This window comes from Haemaphysalis longicornis, unplaced genomic scaffold (genome assembly GCF_048455015.1).
Source record: "Haemaphysalis longicornis isolate Haplotype H1 unplaced genomic scaffold, Haemaphysalis longicornis Haplotype H1 scaffold_7, whole genome shotgun sequence".
Taxonomy (NCBI): Eukaryota; Metazoa; Arthropoda; class Arachnida; order Ixodida; family Ixodidae; genus Haemaphysalis; species Haemaphysalis longicornis.
The window spans coordinates 41,073,544-41,092,501 of record NW_027526422.1 but is presented as its reverse complement, the minus strand read 5'-3'; the positions used below and the strand labels follow the sequence as shown (position 1 = coordinate 41,092,501).

The 18,958-nt window shown below is 47.7% G+C and overlaps 1 protein-coding gene across 10 annotated transcripts in view; it reads right to left on the bottom strand.

Annotated features, from left to right (window-relative positions):
• Rbp (RIMS binding protein) overlaps nucleotides 1-18,958 on the bottom strand; it is a 394,065-nt gene that overhangs the window by 209,569 nt on the left and 165,538 nt on the right. The window contains exon 1 of one of the 10 annotated variants that reach the window (XM_077676866.1): nucleotides 13,250-13,323. The exons of the other annotated variants lie outside the window; for them this stretch is intronic. The gene's annotated coding sequence lies outside the window, so the exon portion shown is untranslated. Of the gene's footprint in view, nucleotides 1-13,249; nucleotides 13,324-18,958 lie in introns of those variants that run through there. 10 annotated transcript variants of the gene reach the window in all.

The following is an 18,958-nucleotide window of genomic DNA, read 5'->3' as shown; positions in this document are numbered from 1 at the left end:
ACGACAAGTCTTTAATTCGGGGATAACTGTGCCTAATTTTACTTCAGTTTCGGTGATTTCCGCCATCCGTACTTCAGCATGCCTTCAATCTCTTGTGAAAGTCAGTCCACCGTGCAACATTCTCGTTTCATTTTGTATTGCTCATTGTTTTTTGTACGCGATGCCCACCTCGACAAGCCCTTCTTATGTTATTCCTTCGGGTCTCAAATACTAATAAATGAAATGAAATGAATTTTTTTTTTCCTCTTCAAAGATTTTGTTGCATGCGATTACCTTACTAGCAATGGTGATTGTGAAGAGAGGTGCGGTTGAATGTCATTAATTTCAACATGTAGATCGCAGCGGATTTGGTATCGCCGTTCAGTTAGGTCATCCATACCTTTGCTTACTGCCGTTAAACCTTGGATAAATCGAGCATCGGAACTGTAGATGTAACGGTGATAGAGAAACGTCACTTCTGGCAGCCGAGCCGGGCCCACTTAGGTAGCTCCCGGAGCTGCCCCACTCTCGTTTGCTGGAACCTCGTCTCGCGTTCGCCGGTGGCAATAATTGCTGTAAGCTCGTGTTCGGTCGGTAGTCATCCTACCCTGGACATTGCGACACCGTTCAGTACTTCCGTCGATCAAACATCGTTTCCCGGGTTCCAGGCCCTACGTCGCGGAAATGACCCAGGTGGGACACACGATCATGAGCGGCCGTTTAATGATGGCGAGAGGATAACCCAAAGCAATGATGATTACTCTGAGCGATTTCCCAGAAGCTCCCTCTCTCTTCCAAAGCAATTGTGAACTCCTATGTGCCCCGTGATAAGGTGCATGATAAGTTACTTGAAAAAAAGAAAGAATGATAGGCGAACTCGACAGCGAGTTTGCGAGCCTAAGATGATCAGGCCACGCGCAAACAGCGCTAGCGCGTTACTGAAGCCCCACGAAGCGGGACGTATAAACGGAACATGATTATGAAGCGAGTTCAATATATATGCATAGGAAGCGGCTATAAACTTTCTGGCGTAATTGTGAGATTTTCGCCATTCGTAAAAGAGTGACAGTCAATTAACCTGTCCCTGACCACATAGTCTCACAATTGCACATCTGTTCCCGCGTTCAGAAAGTGTTTGTGGTTATATATGAAGGATATTATTGTTATAAAGGATGCAAAGGTTATAGGCGGAAATACTGAATGGGATTTCCTTTGTCGAGGACAGCAGTGCTTGCTCGGGCGAGAGAGCACGCGTAGTATAGTAAGGGGTCACCGCATTTTCGCGCGTATAACTCACCCCTGCACATAATCCGCACTCCAACTTTCAGGTCGCCGGGAAACAAAAAGAAAATCCTCGCGTATTGATCGCACATTAGAATACAGGAAAGCCTGCGCCGAAGCTACTGCACAAGCAACACATCTCATACTATGTAGACAGAAAAAGCGTATATTTATCAAGTAGAATACAATTACTGCAAGGCAATACTCACAATTCACTAATAAAATTCAGTTGCTAGGGTGCGGTCGTCCTTGTTTTCTCTTCCTTTTCTTTGTATGTTTTGCGCAATCGCTGTCATGGGAGGTTTAGTCAGCGTTACTGCGTAGAAGCTTCACGAAGCTGCACTAAAGAAAAGACCTCGCGTATTATCCGCACCCCTGCTTTGCCACTGAAATGTCTCCGCTTTTGGTGCGGGTTATACGCGCGAAAATACAGTAAGCCTATACACGCTGCCAGACAGTTGCTTCCTGTTTTCAGCAGTGGGCGAGGAGAGATGGAAGCGCGTGAAGTTACCCTGCACTGCCCGTATTACGAGGGTTGTTTGATAGCAATGCTTAAAGTGCAGCGAAAGCTTTCTTAGTGGGTCCGATTGCGTCCTGTCAGAAAACTAATTCGTTTCCCCGTCGACCGGTTGGTCGACCGAACCGCTGTGATAATTCTCGTGTAGATAGCTGTTCCGCTTTATCCCAGCTTGACTACTAGAGGTAGAGTGCTGGCGGAAAACTTCAATACCTACCAACCGCCATACTAATCGCATTTACGCAAACAACCATAATCAATTGGTAAATTCCGTCTCAGTATTTAATGCGCGAGCTTCGGGAGGCTCAAACGCGTCGGATCCGCATACGCATAGCCGCAGCATATATGGACAAATGGGAAGCGTAAACGTACACCGAGGTCCAAGGAACCGCCCGTCGAGTCCAGCTAGAAATAGCGCATGCAAAATTGGATCAGTAAAACAACAACAACCAAAAAACGGGTTCCTATTTACTCATCTATAACAGAACAGAAACATATTGCCCAAACATCTGTCTTTGATCTTTTCTTTAAACAGTTCAGTAATATTGTTTAACACTCGTTTCTTTGTTTTGTTGAAGGCGATAGCCTGTCTTGGGATATTTAAACGCGAAAAATTTGGTCTGTCTGCCTGTCCCTCGATTCGGCTGTCCGGCCAAAAGTTAAAAGAATTCATGAACGAGACGCTTATGTCGGTAAACAAATCTGGTAAAATGTTTGTGCTTGTTGAGACCAAAATAGACATTAGACGTATTTCAGGCAACACGTCAATACACAAGGAATACTTGCAGGGCTCTTTTAGTGAAATAAGTATGTCGGCTTGATTTTTGCAATGGGAAATAAAAAAGAACGCCTTTACAAAAAATGGTTGGACACCAAAATACTAAAAGCATTCTTGGCGGCTTCTCGAGTCACCATCCCAGAAAACAAACAGTAACCAAAAGTTCCAGTAGATGGTGCGAGTAGTGGAACGCGGGAAAATTGAATTGGCTTTGTGGGAGGATCGAAAGGAAGGGGAAGAGCGCAAGAGGTTGGCGGGGAAGAGACGACAGGCATTTACACGCCAGAGGCGGCAGAATACTGTCGTCTTTCAACCACCTTTGCAGCTAAGTGAGCAGATACGCGGCCATTTCTTTTTAGCCCGCACGTAGCCGATAAGACTTATGCTTTGGTTGCCCCCCCAAAAAACAGCGTCCAAACCTTTCCAGCCGACAGAAAAGTCATTCCTTCATTTTAAAAAAAAAAGCGCTTTCATCTGGCGGTGTTTCTGTGAGACGTTATTTAGCCTCCAAAAATTATCTCGCTCTTGGTTGATGGCTTTTTCGCCATTCGGTTCATTATTGGTCGACGAACCCCTGGCTGAGGAGCAACAGCATTGTGGGGAGCCCGAAACCATCACTGCTTCGCCTGCTGCTTCCACTACTAGAGGATAGGCGTGAAGGGGGGAGGTCGGGGAAGTTTCCACCTTGGTAACGAATTGACGCAAAATGCCTCGCAGGTTTCGATAAGGCCTCGCTGATAACATTATGGAAACGTCCTTTTGCGTGAGCTGTTGGTCGAAAATCGCGGCAACCATCGTGTACACAACTTCGTAATGTGTAAGCATTGTTTGTCGAGTACCAAAGCAAAAAAGCATGACGCCCTATATCTGCCACATAAGCCCATATTGGTCAAGTTAACACATATAGTCGGTACATTAGTGAAAATGTATAGTGTTGGTGCCCTTAAACTCAATCATAGAAAATTGAAGCATAAAAAAATTAATAACCGGAACTCGTGAAATGAAACGCTAGCAATGCATTTATGCAGAGTAAGATAGTCTAGTTTAAAGGACTCGGCATGAAGCGTTTTTCGGGAATACATTGGTCCTCCATACGTTGATTTCCAGGTGCTTATATTGGACCAGCCTACAATTTCTTCTTAGAAGTGCATCTGCGTATAGTATTGAAGCCGACATCACACTGGCTATGTATATACCGTTTAAGAATACATAGGGCTTCAATAAATTCACATGCCTGTTTATTTGCTCACGCTAAATGGCTTCCCAGCAGTGCATTTAAACATGCCAAAAAGCCGACTTTAAGGAGGCTCGGTGTCTGTCAGAGCTTCGGAGCAGAATACTAACGCATTAGGAGACAATTTTCAGAATCTCTCTGCTATATTTTTTTTTTTGCCATTTACAATTCGTGCAGGATTCGGTGCGCCCAATCACTTCAGATGTGTAGGGTATCGACAACCTCCCGCACTGTTAGTCGGCGGCCCCGCATAAATATTCTGTGATTTTTTTTATTGATGCCCGAAGTGTTGACCTCCACTAGGCCTCAGAGTGCGATTTGCCTGGAGTTGACAACGCCCATGTTTAAATTCACTCAGCAAAAAATAGTCCATTTTCAGCGATGGTGCACAGTTCAGCTGTAGACATCCGCTTCCTCAAGAAATATTTTATTACTTCGCAGAACTTGTTACATTCAATTTGTTACGTCATTCCAGGGCGAGCGCATACGTCAGGGTTGGCAGGACCCAACATTTTCCGCCCGAGAAGACGAGCCGAATGTTTCTTGGCAATCGGGCATACAGCATAGATCTCAGTATTCGGTTAAAGAAACCACAATACAAATATCGAAACCGCATGATAGATGATAAAGCGTCGGCGAACAATGGGACCCCCCCCTCCCCTTTCCCCTATGTGTTCCTGGTAAAGATTAGGTTCGCAGACGTTCTTTAAAAGGGGGGTTGACATCATTTCAGGGCGAGTGTCACTAAATAGAGCAGTTCTTGCCCAAGACGCCGAGCGCATGCACGTCAGGATATCCAGGACCCAACATTTGCCGCCCGAGAAGCCGAGCGCAAGCGACAAGCCCGCCGAGAAGACGACAGACATTCCGTGTACCCTCCCCCATCAGCATGCGTGGTGGTGGTTTACAACAGCTTCGCTGGACATCCACTTTCGCAGGGCGGAAGGTGACCATTTCTTTCTCAGTCCGTGCTCTGTCGCCCCTCCTCAGAACAATTCTCCGGCGGTGCTGTTTCCCTTTCCAGGCGCGTTCTTCCCGGCTGACACTCGTATTTTCTGTACCTCACAACGCGGTAAATGAAATAGAGAGATATACGGCTTTTTTACCTCTAAACATTTCATTGCTGCACGGAACTCGCTGGCGTTGACATGCTCATTACAAACATACGTCGGACACGAATCACGACGGCCTTCCGCACGACATCTCGCCTAAACTAGACGCAAGGAGTGAAAGTCGTCAGCCATTACTTCACCACGAAGGCCATGACGCCATTTCAGAAGAATTTACCGAAATGTAAAGAGCGGCCCTCATGAGCGTAGCGACGAGTGTTTGGGGGTGCAGCGATGGCGTGCAAGTGCGGACGCCCCATTCGGGTAATGCGAGGCGCTGTCGGCGGCGCATCGGCCGCCGATGCCGGCCGCCGAAAATTCTCTCGCTCTTCGATGATGGTTTTTCCGCCACGCGGTGCATTATTGATCTGACGAAACCCTTGTTGAGGAGAAACAGCGCCGAGGGGAGCCCGAAACCGCCGCCACCACCACCACTGCGGAGGACAGCACCCGCCTGTCGGGAGCGGGTCAGGGTCACAGATGCGCTATACAAGGGAAGGCCAATTTGCGGACACCGATAAACTGCACCGCATGGGACCCGCGTGGGACATTTTCTACCTCCGTCCGCAATAAACCGCGAGGTGCGTACATATTTCATCCCGTTGTGATCGCTCCGAGCATAGTGTAGAGCAAACAAAAGCATCGCACCCTCCCCCTCTCCCTCTCCCACCTCTTCTGGTCCCGTCCTTCAGAGGAAAGTTTTAACGAAATTCATATCATTGCCAGGCTACGGTTTAGTTTTTACCAGCCGGGAACATTTGAAGTTTAAAGGGACCCCGAAGCGAATTTGTCAAGCTTCTGTTTTTGCTTGCGTTGCGTATAGTGGCTCAAACAAACCCAGTTTTCATCTTTTACCGGTAGATAAGGCTATGTTCATTTTATAATGCCTGAAACAAGAAAACTTTCACCCCCGGTCTGCGGCTGCCGCACCAACTAAAGCAGTGACATCCATACGAGGTGCTACTGTGATTGGACGATGTCCAAGATTAGAATTCAAACCACCTTCGGTTTCGGTCCTGTGAAACAACATGCTTGGCATCCTACGTTATCGTTGGCTGGGCATTCTCCATACTTTAGTAATCGGCATACCGCCCTTTTGCCATGATGTTGGCTGTCAAACGCGTCAGATAAGCGTGCCAGCACGGCTTTGAATAGTTACAATCACTACCCGAGGCGTACGCAGTGAATGAACACCCTCCACGTTAACCTTTGACGCTCAAATGCGATGCGCTTACCCCCGCCTTTGGAGCTTTTCGAGGCTCGTGCCTGTGTCAAAAAAGGCGTGTTCGCACCAGGCCAAGAGCCGGCTGATTCGGGACGTGACCGCAAGCAGTCGGTGCTTCTGGCAACAGCACGCCAACGAAAACTCGCCAGCGCGTCAACGGCAGCCTGCTCGCGTTCTGCGAACTCGTTTGTGGAGCAATGAACATTACAGATCAAAAGTGGTGAATTCAGCATAAAAAAAAAACTGCCCCAAAACAAACAAATCAACTTTAAAAATGTGCTAGGGGGGTTCGAACGAGCGAATTGCAAAACAATATACCTAGTGCTCCCCACCACTCGGCCATAAGCCAGCGGTGTAAGGGGTGGAAATATAAAGTAATATTGTATAGCCTGTTTACATTTTTTTATCTAGTTTCAGCATTCCAAGCAGCTTAGACAACTATTTCTTGAATAGCATTCTCGAAATTTCCACAAATATCTCATCTGTAGCGACTGCATTCCATAAGCATAAAAGCAACCTCAAATCTGTGGTCGTGCTGCTAACTGCTGTGCTAGTTCACCAAGCGCGAAAAGTGCTTCCTGCGTCTTGGTTTTACGCTGTAAACAAAAGTTTCGGTTGATTTTAATTCCTTAGTACCTATATTACTTCGCTAACTCTTCCGCCGCCTTTCAGTGGCCTTATATATTTATACTAGTGCACCAGTCAGCGAAGCGTGGAGCTACTTGGAATTAGAGCTTGATACAGTCGACAAACTAACAAACTAAATGCACATTCTCTCAGGCACAAATGTGTCGTTGCTTACTATCTACAGGGAGAACGAACTGTGAAGACCCGCCGGCGACCGCCCGATTAAACGCTGGGCCGACTGACTCTGTCGGAGAGTCGACGAGCCGTGCAGCAGCGCAGACAAGCCAAGCCATCTCCAAGCCAAGCTATACGTATGCGAAAACAAAAACGGGTTGCTTCCACAGCAATAAGGTTATTACTAATTTAGCGCTGTTTTTGGTTCCGAATGTTTCTTTTTCTTCTAGTTTCGTCGTTTATCACCTGTTTGCACTAACAACAGGAAAGGCCTATTTTGAAAAGAAGATGCACTCGTTTTCGTAGTAATATTCTGTCCTCAGCATGAACCAGAAAAGGGCCACAATCGACAAGAAAAAATCGGCTTTCAGAAATGTCTTACAAATGTAAGACTTATTACAACATGGCAATTTTGCATCATATTTCACCAACTGTTTTTTCCTACAACTGCACAACATGCAATACACCAAACACCACTTATCACCTCGTATGGGAGTGCGTGAAACATCCCAACCCAATTCCATCACCTACATTGGAGCAGTGGGAGCACAGGCTGACCAGCTTCCAGCTCGAGGATCAGGAGTACCTGATCTCCCGGGCGAGGGCTGCTGGGGAGCCTGAAGGCGGCCTGGACTGAGGCCACCACCCACTCTCCTTTTTCCCTCCCCTTTCCCTTAAAAAATAAATGTTATTCCTCCTCCTCCTTTCAGAAATGTCTCGTATCTTCTGAGCGCTAGGAAGCGGTTTCCACCGCCGGTTTTGCACGTATGCCGTCTAAACGAAGGAACGTGTCACCAAGTCCAAGACAAAGAAGACATCACTAGCCCAGCGCCAGATACCTCCGAAGTTTTTCAACGGAAATCTGTATGCAGGCTACATTTAGAACGACGTGAACTTATGGCCAAGACGTGCCGGTGCGGGATAAGCGACGACTGATATTTCGCGCGGCAAATAAAACTGATGCCCTGAAGATCCGCTATCATAGGCTATAAAAAAAGTGAAGCGGGCGCTTCGAGAAGAATTTTTATGAAGTGAATTTTTTTCATGTTGTTTCAAAATTTTCAGTACCTCGCTTAAAGCACGGCCGGCTTTTTTAGTATAAGCGCTTCGCCTTGGCCTCAGTTTCAGTTTCAGTTTATCATTAGTGCTGGAGTGAAAGTACCAGGTGTGAAAACGTCACGCAGAAAGGCACGCAAGCATTAGAAACGTTATTGGGATTTTTTGTTATTCATCGTACACGGAAACTGAATTTTTAACTTTCGAACACAGGTAATATAATATAAACCACATGAGACTACAGATAGAGTGACTACCTAATATAAATTACGCCATGGACAAAACTTCGCGCTATTTGACAAAACGTAAAATAAAAATTCAACGAAACGAAAAAGCAAACAAAAACATCATAGGAGTTAAAAAGGGCCAGCAAAAAATTACTAACATCGCCACAAATTGCAATAAAAATGTTTTAATGGCGTCTCTGAGCGGTGATAGGGATGAGGCAGTTTTAAGAAAGGGAAAGTCGTTTAGCGAATTCGCAGCAACAAACCAACTGTATTTCGCCCGTTGTTGGTTCGCACTGAGGGCGGAAAAAAGCTACTAATCAATGACATCATAGCAGTAAAGTGATCAGAAAGGGTATGGCGGTCAATTGTGTAAAGAATGCCGTGATCGGAATACCTAGACCAAGAATCATGATGTTTGCGTAACTTAAGAAACGTAACTTAAATCCCCAAAGTTTGCATTCGTTGATGACATAGCATTAAAAAACGCTTAAATCAGCAGTGCTTCACGAAACAGTAATCTTGTGTAGAAGCTACAGTGCGGGTACGCCTGAGTTTGCTTGTGTGGGTTTTGGGGGCGCCTAATTGCGTGACGATAAGGCCCGCCATATCAGAGGGGCCGGACGGGGAGGCGGGAAGTGGGAAGTAATTTAAACCAGCCGAACTTTTTTCCCCGTTACCCAAATTTACGCCGGGACACATCTGTGCTTTGACCGCAACCACGAAAACAGCCACTGCAACACGAATGAAAACCTTAACTTTGGGCCAAGCGGAGCTTAGGCCGTTATTTACAGAGCTGGATTGGTCGGCACTACAAAATGTACAACCCATGTTATAACAAAGTCTCCTCGACAAAAAAAAAAAAAAAGAAAACGTATTTCAACATAAAAAGCACTTCGTTAGAAGGGGGATGACTTGCTCTTTGTGCAGTGCAGTTGGAACAGTGAAAAACGTCGAATAAGGCAGGAATTCAGATAAAGCGATTTCGCTATAGAGATGTGACGAAAACGACGAAACAAACTAAAAGGAACGGGAGGGCCAGACGCAGGTACACCATACTTTTTCCTGATGCCAATTCAAGTTCACACTGCTCTGAACGCGGACGCTTTCTTGATCCTTCTGCTTTTTATAGTCTCCGTTAGGAGGCACTGGAGTGAGTCATAAGCATCGTATGAACGTGTCTAGAGCACGCTTTAAGTTTTTTCGGACATTTTGAACGCAGTTTCTCGCGACACAAGAGGCCAGACCCTTCCTTCCACTCAGTTTCTCTATATTCCAATCTTCAACTCTGTCACCCTCGTCCTCATCATCATCAGCCTGGTTATGCCCAGTGCAGGACGAAGACCTCTCCCAAAGATCTCCAGCAACATCCATCGAGTGCTAGCGTAGCTTACGCTTTCCCTTCAAATTTTGCTAGCTCATCCCTCCACCGAGTCCTTGTCCGAGGCCTATTGCGTTTACGGTCTATTGGTATCCACTACGTAATGTAATGTAATGCAGTGCAATGTAATCAAACTAATGCCTTTATCTATGTAATGTGAGCAAAATGTTCAAAACCCGCTTCAGTGCCCCCTGAACTTCCTCTGGTAAACGGTACCCCGTCAAGGCGACGCTTTCATGAAATCTGTTTGATGTGGGATATCTTTGGAAGAGAAGAGTTCCATCGAGTAATTGCTGTAACAAAAATAGAATTTCCCGAGCGCGAAAGCGTGATTTCTCAGCGGAAAATCGGCCAAGTTATGCAAACAAAAAAGTAAAAGACAATGATGGTAGTCAGTAAGATGAGTGTAAGCCTCAAAATCATACCTAGCTTCTGGTTTGCTAGGATTTAAAACAGCTTATACCGTTTGTTTTGCGGTTGAGTAGTTAGAACGTGATATATCCAAGGACCGTGTCTACGGTGTCACAGCCCCTCCCTCGGTCTGTTATGTACAGTGCGCGTCAGGCTTGTATAGGGCAAGCGAGCGCGCGGCTTCCGAGCAAGCTGGCGACATCTGCTGATAGTGGCTGGGTTGGAGGTAGCTTGCCATTGCGCGTGCGTGGATCTCGGACAGGCTCGGGTCGGTCGTCTGGGCCTCTCAAACTTAGAGACGCCACGCCCCACAAGGGGCGCTTTTATTCTGAAGTGCCAATCGTAGGCGGTGACACGGGGTAAGCGCGTAATTTGATGCCATGCATTTTCAGTGCAGCCGTCACTTAATCGCACAAATGTTTTGACGGAATGCGCTGCAGTGCGTTCTTGTTGCGTGCTTTTCGTTTGCTAAACGTGAGATTCAGAAGATTACCGAAGGTCGTTTTTTAGCACTGCGGAACCACCTGGACGCGGTTATTGCACCACGTCGAACGACGCGTCTATCTGGCCTGTCAACGCTCCCGGCTGCCACTGTGAAAGACAATCGCCCCTCGAGGGTGGTGGCGCCTGCAAATTCGAGCGGCACATGCAAAACGAAGACCGGCCTGACCCTGTCCGAGATCGGCGCGCGCGCAATGGCAAGCTATCTCTAACCCAGCCGCTATCAGCAGGTGTCGCCCGCAGGCTCCCAAGCCACGCGCTCGCTTGCCCTAGACAAGCCTGACGCGCACTGTACACAGCACACTCACACTTGCAGATTCTGTTGTGCCACGCAGTTCGTGTGCTAAACATTTACTACTGATGGTGATGAATAAACCTGGTTGGTATGAATATAGGTGCTGATGTTACAAAATAGAGGTGCTGGTGTTTACGGTTTATGAACAGCAGCCGCGTAAATTGCTACGCCTCGCTACACACCGACGTATAGCTCATGTTTATGCTCACCGAATTAAAAGAGGCGTCTCGGAACGTCGAAACAATACACCAACTACTTGGCACCTAAGCTTTCTCTTTGAATCTCTCATGTGAGATCACGTATGTTCCACTCCTCGCTGAGTTATGTAGCTCATTTAGCACTGCTCAGTGTGAAGGACGCGGATTCGATTCCCGGCCGCGGCGGCCGCTTTTCTGATGGGGGCCAAAAGCGAAAACGCCCGTGTGTACGAGATATCGGCGCACGTTAAAGACCCTCAGGCGATCAAAATTAATCCGGAGCCCTCCACTACGGTGCGCCTCATCGCCAGTGCAGCGTCGGTGCGTTAAACCTCAGAATCAATCAATCAATCAATCAATCAATCAATCAATCAATCAATCAATCAATCAATCAATCAATCAATCAATCAATCAATCAATCAATCAATCAATCAATCAATCAATCAATCAATCAATCTGTTGAGTGTAACGTTGCTGAGTTCATGTCACTAAACACGCAAGCACTCATTTTTTCGTACCCGGTAGGCTTCACCGCAACAGTTCTGTGACAGTCAGAAGGCCTGCTTTAAAAACACAAACCATTACACCCAGCCGTGCCAGTTTCGGCGTCAGTATCTTAGAAGTGTGCAGCTGGAAAGGCATTTCTTGAGGGGCAGCGTAAGCAGCCATATAAAAGTGCGAAGGCCCTAGGACCTCCTTAGGCTTACGCAAGCCCCGACGTGTTCCGGCCGCGCTTTTTGCCGACAGCTTTCGGTCACGCCGCGTGGTGACGCACTCTTTGGACGACGCCTTTTTCGCCAACTCAGCCAAGTGACACGCGAGTGATTCTCACGCATTAGTATTTCAACTGGCATTCCTCCTATAATCTACAGTCCCGCCTCTGAAAGGTAACCTTCTCTTCCAAGAAGAGCTTGCTGCACCTCCGCCTTAGGTTTTCTATGTAACCCCTATGCCTACCCTCGATCCCACTGGCACCTTTGTACGACCAGAACACGTCCACCTGCTTCCTATGCCGAGCCCGTGAAATGAAAGTACCAGAACTGCGAATATGGATAATCGATATGATAATCGACAAACTGAACGTTTATAGTAGGACTAGGAACCAATACCGGCGTCTAAAATGTGGGTGTCTTCAATCCATCCCACCGCACTTTGCGGATAAGAAACCGAGGAGTGATACCCCGGTGAGTAATAAATCTTCGGCTTTTATTCCGCTGGAGTGTGCAAAAGCAGCCAGAGGACGGACCTCGGGGCACGTCACAAAACTCTTAGGTAGCCTACATTAACCCATAGCTCTCCCCCAAACCCCCCTTGCGTCCCACGCCCTTCCTAGCCCCCCTTCTTTTTCAAAAGTAGTTGATTCTGCTTGTGATTTTACCAAACGTGTGACACACAGCGCCAAAAAGTCAAACGCCGAGGTTGTCAAACAACGCGCAGCTTCGGCGTTTATGCACAACCTAAATATGCCCCCCGTTAGCGTTGCTAAAGTGGCGAGGCGGCGTACGCTCGGACGGCTCTGCTGCTGCGATAATGAGTAATGGGAGCTCGTGCCGAGCACGTAGTGGCCGCGCGTCGGTGTTGCGTAACGGTGTCTGGGAAAGCGTGACGCGGCAAACTTTGCTCAACTTTAGAGCGGAAAAACCCGACAGCTGTGGTGGACGTCACATGGGCCAACATCGGACCCATTTCCGAAGGGGTAAAAGCTAAATAAGAAAGTTGGGGCCACGGGAAAGAATGACCAAGCATAAATGAAGGAACAAAAGCAGAAGTACGCAAATTACACACGCAAAAAAAAAAAAGCTGCCGGTTTGGCGCGGCGGCTGCGTGGCGCGACGTTCAAGGCATGGTCGCCCCACTGAATCGATCAGCAGGGCACCGGCCGGCCACGAGACCACAGAGGCAAGAAAATCAAGCCCCCCTACAAGCCGATGTTGTGCCAGGTTAGTCCACAGAGGAGCATCGGTTTAGGAAAGCCCTTTCGTTCTAGCACCATCACATCTTCACTCTTCAGCTATAAGCAGAAGCGACGCGTGCAATCGAAAGTGGGCGGCATCTCCCTTCAAAGGTGATGCCCTACTCGATATGTAAAACGTAGCACGTTTCAGTACGAACCGTGCCGGGCTCCGTCGAAACGTGTTAGACGACGCTAAATCTTGAAGGCGAAGTATTAGGATGTGTGTTCTGAGGCAGTAAACTGCGCGCGTCGATTCCCGCCCACCGTCGGTGTGACCCTCCCGGGAAATGAGACCAAACTCACCGGAGCCTCTCGGCAGGGTCGATTTCGGGGCGAACTCTGTCTCCCAGTGGGCGGCGGACGACGACTACGGCAGTGTGGAGCTCATGCGGCGCGAAGCGGCGGTGAAAACTGCACTAGCGGTGACCGGTAGGCAGGGGTGGCCGCGCAGCAGGCGACGACGGTGGTGGTAGCAGCGCACGCCACCACACACTACCACACTTCGAGCACGGCCCAGAAGACGGTCATCACCCACTCGATTCCACGGGCTTCCTCGCCCTCTTTCGTAGTTGCTTTTTCGAGGCGGTGCTTCCCTACTCGGGAGAAATCGGTCGCTGCGCGCAGGGCTTTAGTCCTAACGCACCCAACTAAACGTGCGGAGAAGCCGCCGTGCTCCTGCTGGCCGAGCCTGCTTGCGGGTTCGGCTTCTCCGCCGGGCGCCGCCGTTCGGCAGAGAAAAAAAACTCTCTCCACCAGGGGGCGCCGCCGGGGGTTTCGGGTGCGAGGAGAGGGCGCAACATCCCACCGGCCGAGCTTTCGAGGGAAAGGGGTGAGGCGGAAAAGCAAGATGGCGGATTTCGGCCGGTCGACGGGAGTTCCCTCTTTTTTCGGTGGCGCTCGCTGGAAATCGATTACAGCGACAAGGGGCACAGCGCGAGTCGGGGCCCATAACCCGTGCTGGCGTTGTGGCGAGCCGGCAACCGGATTTTCCTTCCTCTTCGTACAGTGCGTTTCTTCTATTAACATCCTCAGGCTACGCGCCCAGCACTTTCGGGGTGCCTATTTTGACGTCTACTCTCGTCCTCTCCGCACTCTGCGTGCACAATGGCGTGCACGTGACGAAAGGGCCGGCTTATTTCGCCCCAAAGCCCGTGCTCCGGTGCTGCTCAAGTAACACGCGAAGGCGCACGCGGTGGATGAAACGCGAAGTTCAAACGTCGCGCTGAAAGCGCTCTCGTCGCGTGCGCATTCCGCCGCCGCTTGTGGAAGTGAAAGCTCCCGCGCGCGCGGGGCGTGGTGCGAAAAAAAGCCTTTTGAGCGCCGGTGAATTTTTCGCATTCCGAGCAAGAACGTCGATGCGAGCACGCGGAATTACAATCGAGCTGCGTGAATATTACCGTTTGTCCAACCTGTTGATGGCGTTCACTGTTCGGTGTCTACCGATTTGATTTGCGGGCGGAGCGTGGCTGCGTTCTCACCAAAGTTTCGACGGAACAGCTCCTCAAGGCTGCGAATTGAACTCGAATTAAGGCAAAACCAGATAAGGCAAGAAAGGCAACACTCGCCCAGCGCTACCGACTGAGCGTGAGTTATCCTTGAAATCCAATACGAAGATCATCAACCAGGATTTTTATACAAAAAGTGCAGTGAACCTCGTTATAAAAAAGTAGTATGGGGGCAGTAAATTAGCTCAGTAAATTCGTTATTTTGTTGTAACAGTCTAGGTAAAAATCGGCTCTAACGCATCGGAAATCTGGATCACAAAAAATCCTAGATAAAAAAAACGCATTATTCCAGGCTTCGAACTCACTATAAACAAGCTAATCCATACCTGTATCCTTGTGGCATTTCACACTAAATGGACCAGAACATGAGAAGGTTTAATTAACAACACAACAAAGTGTGTCTGACAAAGCAGGCCTGCGTTATGATTTTTTCAATATAAATGTGATCTAGGATTGGATGATCAATTAGTTAATTTATTATTTAATTGATTACTTAGTTGAATAATTGATTGATTATTAGGTTTAACGCACAGACGCTACACAGGCGATGAGGCACGCCGTAGTGGGTGGCTCCGGATTTCTTTTCACAACATGGGGATCTTAAACGTGCGCCAAAATCTCGAACACACGGGCATTTCTGCTTTTCGCCTCCGTGAGAAATGCGGCCGCCTAGGCAGGGAATCGAACGCGCGTCCTTGTGCTCAGCAGCGCAATGCCGTAGCAAGAGAGCCACCGCGGCGGGTGCATCATTGCTAATGGAATGTTTCCATTACGGCGATGTCGTCTTAGAGAACGACAAAACATGATTGGAGACTTTCCCGCTCTACTACCTGAGCCACGCGGGGCTTCCTTCAGCAAATGCGCCCGCCTCCGGCGACAAATCCAGAAATAACAGCCTTGAGAAACACGTTTAGATCCGCATAATGGCTTTGGCCATTAAAATGGGTTTCTTCACGCTAACGCTTGGGATGGAGAGCTTTCCCTTGCGGCGTGAGAACGAGCGCGGACCAGCTTCCCGGACGTATCTTTCGTATTTAGCGCGCTTTGTATGTTACCCCCAATCGTCAGACGCGCCAGTGACACTCGACCCACCCGCAAACCAAGGGAACTGGCTGCATTTACAGAAGCTTAGTCGACAAGGGATTTATTGGTGCCGTCAACCAAGTAATCGAGAGATCCGCGGAGTACAACGAACCTTAGCACACGGTGCTTAGATTACCAAAATCCTCTTGATTCTGCAGGAACTGCCGCAGTCACGTAAGCTTCCAGAGCACACATTGTTCAGAGAACTGAGATAGGGGCTCTTGGAGGATATATCACTTTTCCGGTAATCCCGCATAAGGAGAGCGGGAATTTCTTCATTCAAAAAGCGTTCGAAAAGCAGACACAATCTATACGAAACTATTTACAACTTCAAGAACGATTCAAACAAAAATAATTTGATAGCACCAGGAAAGCTACATGGCCAACTTTCTAGCCACTTGAGAATTACGGAAGATGTTGGATGTTCAAAGATTGCGGAGTGCTGCTCAGGTACTGTACAGTTACACCTCAGTAAAAGGGTTAAACCTAAAGATCAGGGAATCTAGGGGAACGTTCATCGGCCGTCCAGTAAGGCGGTCTTTCAGTCCAGGCATCCCGTAAACACGGAATTGAACTCATTCTTGCGCGCAAGTCGTGGGCGTTCATCCTTACGAATAGAAAGAAAACAGGCGTGTAATTATAACTCAATGTAATGCAACTATCCTAATTTAAGCGTCAACCCGTGGTTTGGAAAAATGGTGTCTTAGTGAGCCCTACGGGACAGCTCAGAAATCCACGGAAAGAGCAGTCGTAGTCGTAACATTTATGAATAGCGAGTTTCATGGATTATGAAAATTAAAAAAGAAAAAAAGAAAACTCGATTGCGTATGAGCGAAGCCCAGACTTGCTTTCCTGTGATTATAGTATCGTCCATCCCCCAATATCCGCCTGTTTTGAAGCACGGGACATGTTGTAGCATTGTGAATGTAAAATTGTATGCTGCAAAATATTTTGTGCATGAACGAATTAGCGATGAAATGCCAACTGCCAATGTGCGGCTAACATTTCGCTGATCGCTTCTCGAATTTCACATAAATGTTTACTGCCTGGAAAAAGTGTTATGATTTCGAAAACAATTTAGCCCACGCCAGGGGTAAGTGCCATTCGTTTTTACTTCGTCTGTTCAAAGCACCGCACTGAAATACTCGCGTATTTCAGTAGTTTGTTTCCCCTCTACAATGCCTAGGTGACGGCCTATAGGGCGATCTTCTCACCTATAGGTGCACCGCTCAGCTATTTTGAGCGTTCTTGTCGAGTGCGTTTGAGGCTTACCTGTAGTGCGGTTAAGAAAAAAAATTGTGCCGCCATGGTCGATGTTGTCGTCAAACGAATTCTAAACATTTACGCGTCAGGCCTGCCAGTGGGCACCCGTTGTATGAAACAAATTACTCCCACCTCCCCTCGCGGGAACCCCTGTGTAGATGCGACGCATAGGGGGTTCCGTTGTTGTTTCCGTTAGGTTGATTCTCCTATCGCGTGAAACGTGCCGTGAACCCCCTGCCGCGGCTATGACGCAACGTGGCGCGGCTATGACGCAACACAATCCAACACAATCCACTTTAATCCAATCCAATCCAAGCCAAGCCAAGCCAAGCCAAGCCAAGCTAATCCAATCGAATCCAATCCAATGACCCTCGCGAGAGAGTGTTCGCTATCGGAGAGGAGAGGGGGTGAGCGGCGGAGAGCGCAGCTCGCGCGGCGAGGAGAATGGGGGAGGGGTGTGAACGGACAACGACAACGCCGTATGGAGGGACAAGGCGAGTGAATGAGATGCCGTCGCATCTAATATCCGAATAAAAAAGGCGCCTGTGTAGTTAGACCTAATAAATACCATACGTACTACTGAACTAAAATAAAACAAAAGGCGGACTTTTATATCACCGCAGGGTTCCCGCTTGAACAACTAAGAACGAATATTGGGGTCATTAGCTATTTCTTGTAAATTATTGAGCATATTAAGATACAAGATGAAGCAAGAATATCATCTTAGGTATCGACAGTAAAATACTTTATGCGTGGACCATTCACAAGTAAAAAAAATGCTGCGACTGTCCACCAAGACCCTATCTCAGACGCCTGTGTTGTGTTCGACAGCGGCTTTAACTGCTCGGCTTATTCTCACCTGGCGTGGCATATTATTAGGCTCACTGCCAAACAAACCTCGCCATAATCATCAAAATACCCTCTCTCTCTCTCTCTCTCTCTCTCTCTCTCTCTCTCTCTCTCTCTCTCTCTCTCTCTCTCTCTCTCTCTCTCTCTCTCTCTCTCTCTCTGCGACCCTGCCCAGTCATGCATACTAATATGGGCCATGGGACTTAAACAGCAACGATTTCTTTTCCCTTATGTCTTACTCTTTTTAACAGCGGCGAAATCCGAATGCCAAGATCGGTTTTTCTTGCACGTTTTGTGCAGAATAACAGGCCACAAGTCTTCCGCAGCAGATAATTCAGCGATACCTAGCTGTGGTATTATCTTTTGAATGGTTTTTGTGGTTATAATTCTCTTCAAAGCGTAGTGAATAGTAGGAAGGAAACAAAAGAACTTCGAATCCACCGAGTTGTTATGACGCTTGCTTTGAAAGCACTGAATTCGATTTTGCAGGGGCGTAGAACATGAAAAATGCATTTAATATTTGACGCGTGTACAGACAGCCACTTATTGAAGATGGGTTGGGTAACAGCTTTGAATGCCTAAAAATTAGCATTTGTACGTTCATAAATCATCGAACTACACTCGACGCCCAGAGCTATCAAAATCAAGATGAAGGAGTTCAAAATATATTCACGTGGCAAAAGTGAATCCGGCAGCAGAAAGGAGCGTAGCAGTGGGTCCATTCACTTTGTATGGCTAAGTTGGAAGGCACTTAGCTTAGTGAACATTTATAGCACCCGGGAGACTTAGTGTGCACAGGAACACTTTAAAATGGAAAACGTGTCCCCATAAAAACGGCCTGCCTTGCTGGCCCCGTCCTTTCCCCTTCTTTCGTCTCTGCCATCCCAGGTACGACTTCCCAAAACTATTTCCCCTCTTTCAATTCCCCTTCTTTCGTCTTTGCCATCAAAGGTAGGACTTCCCAAAACTATTTTCCTTCTTTTAATTTCCATTCTTTCGTCTGTGTCATCAAAGGTAGGACTTCCAAAAACTATTTCCCCTCTTTTAATTCCCCTTCTTTCGTCTGTGTCATCAAAGGTAGGACTTCCCAAAACTATTTCCCCTCTTTTAATTCCCCTTCTTTCGTCTCTGCCATCCCAAGTACGACTTCCCAAAACTATTTCCCCTCTTTTAATTCCCATTCTTTCGTCTGTGTCATCAAAGGTAGGACTTCCCAAAACTATTTCCCCTCTTTTAATTCCCCTGCTTTTGTTTCTGCCATCCCAGGTACGACTTCCTAAAACTATTTCTTCCCTCTTAATTACACAGCAAT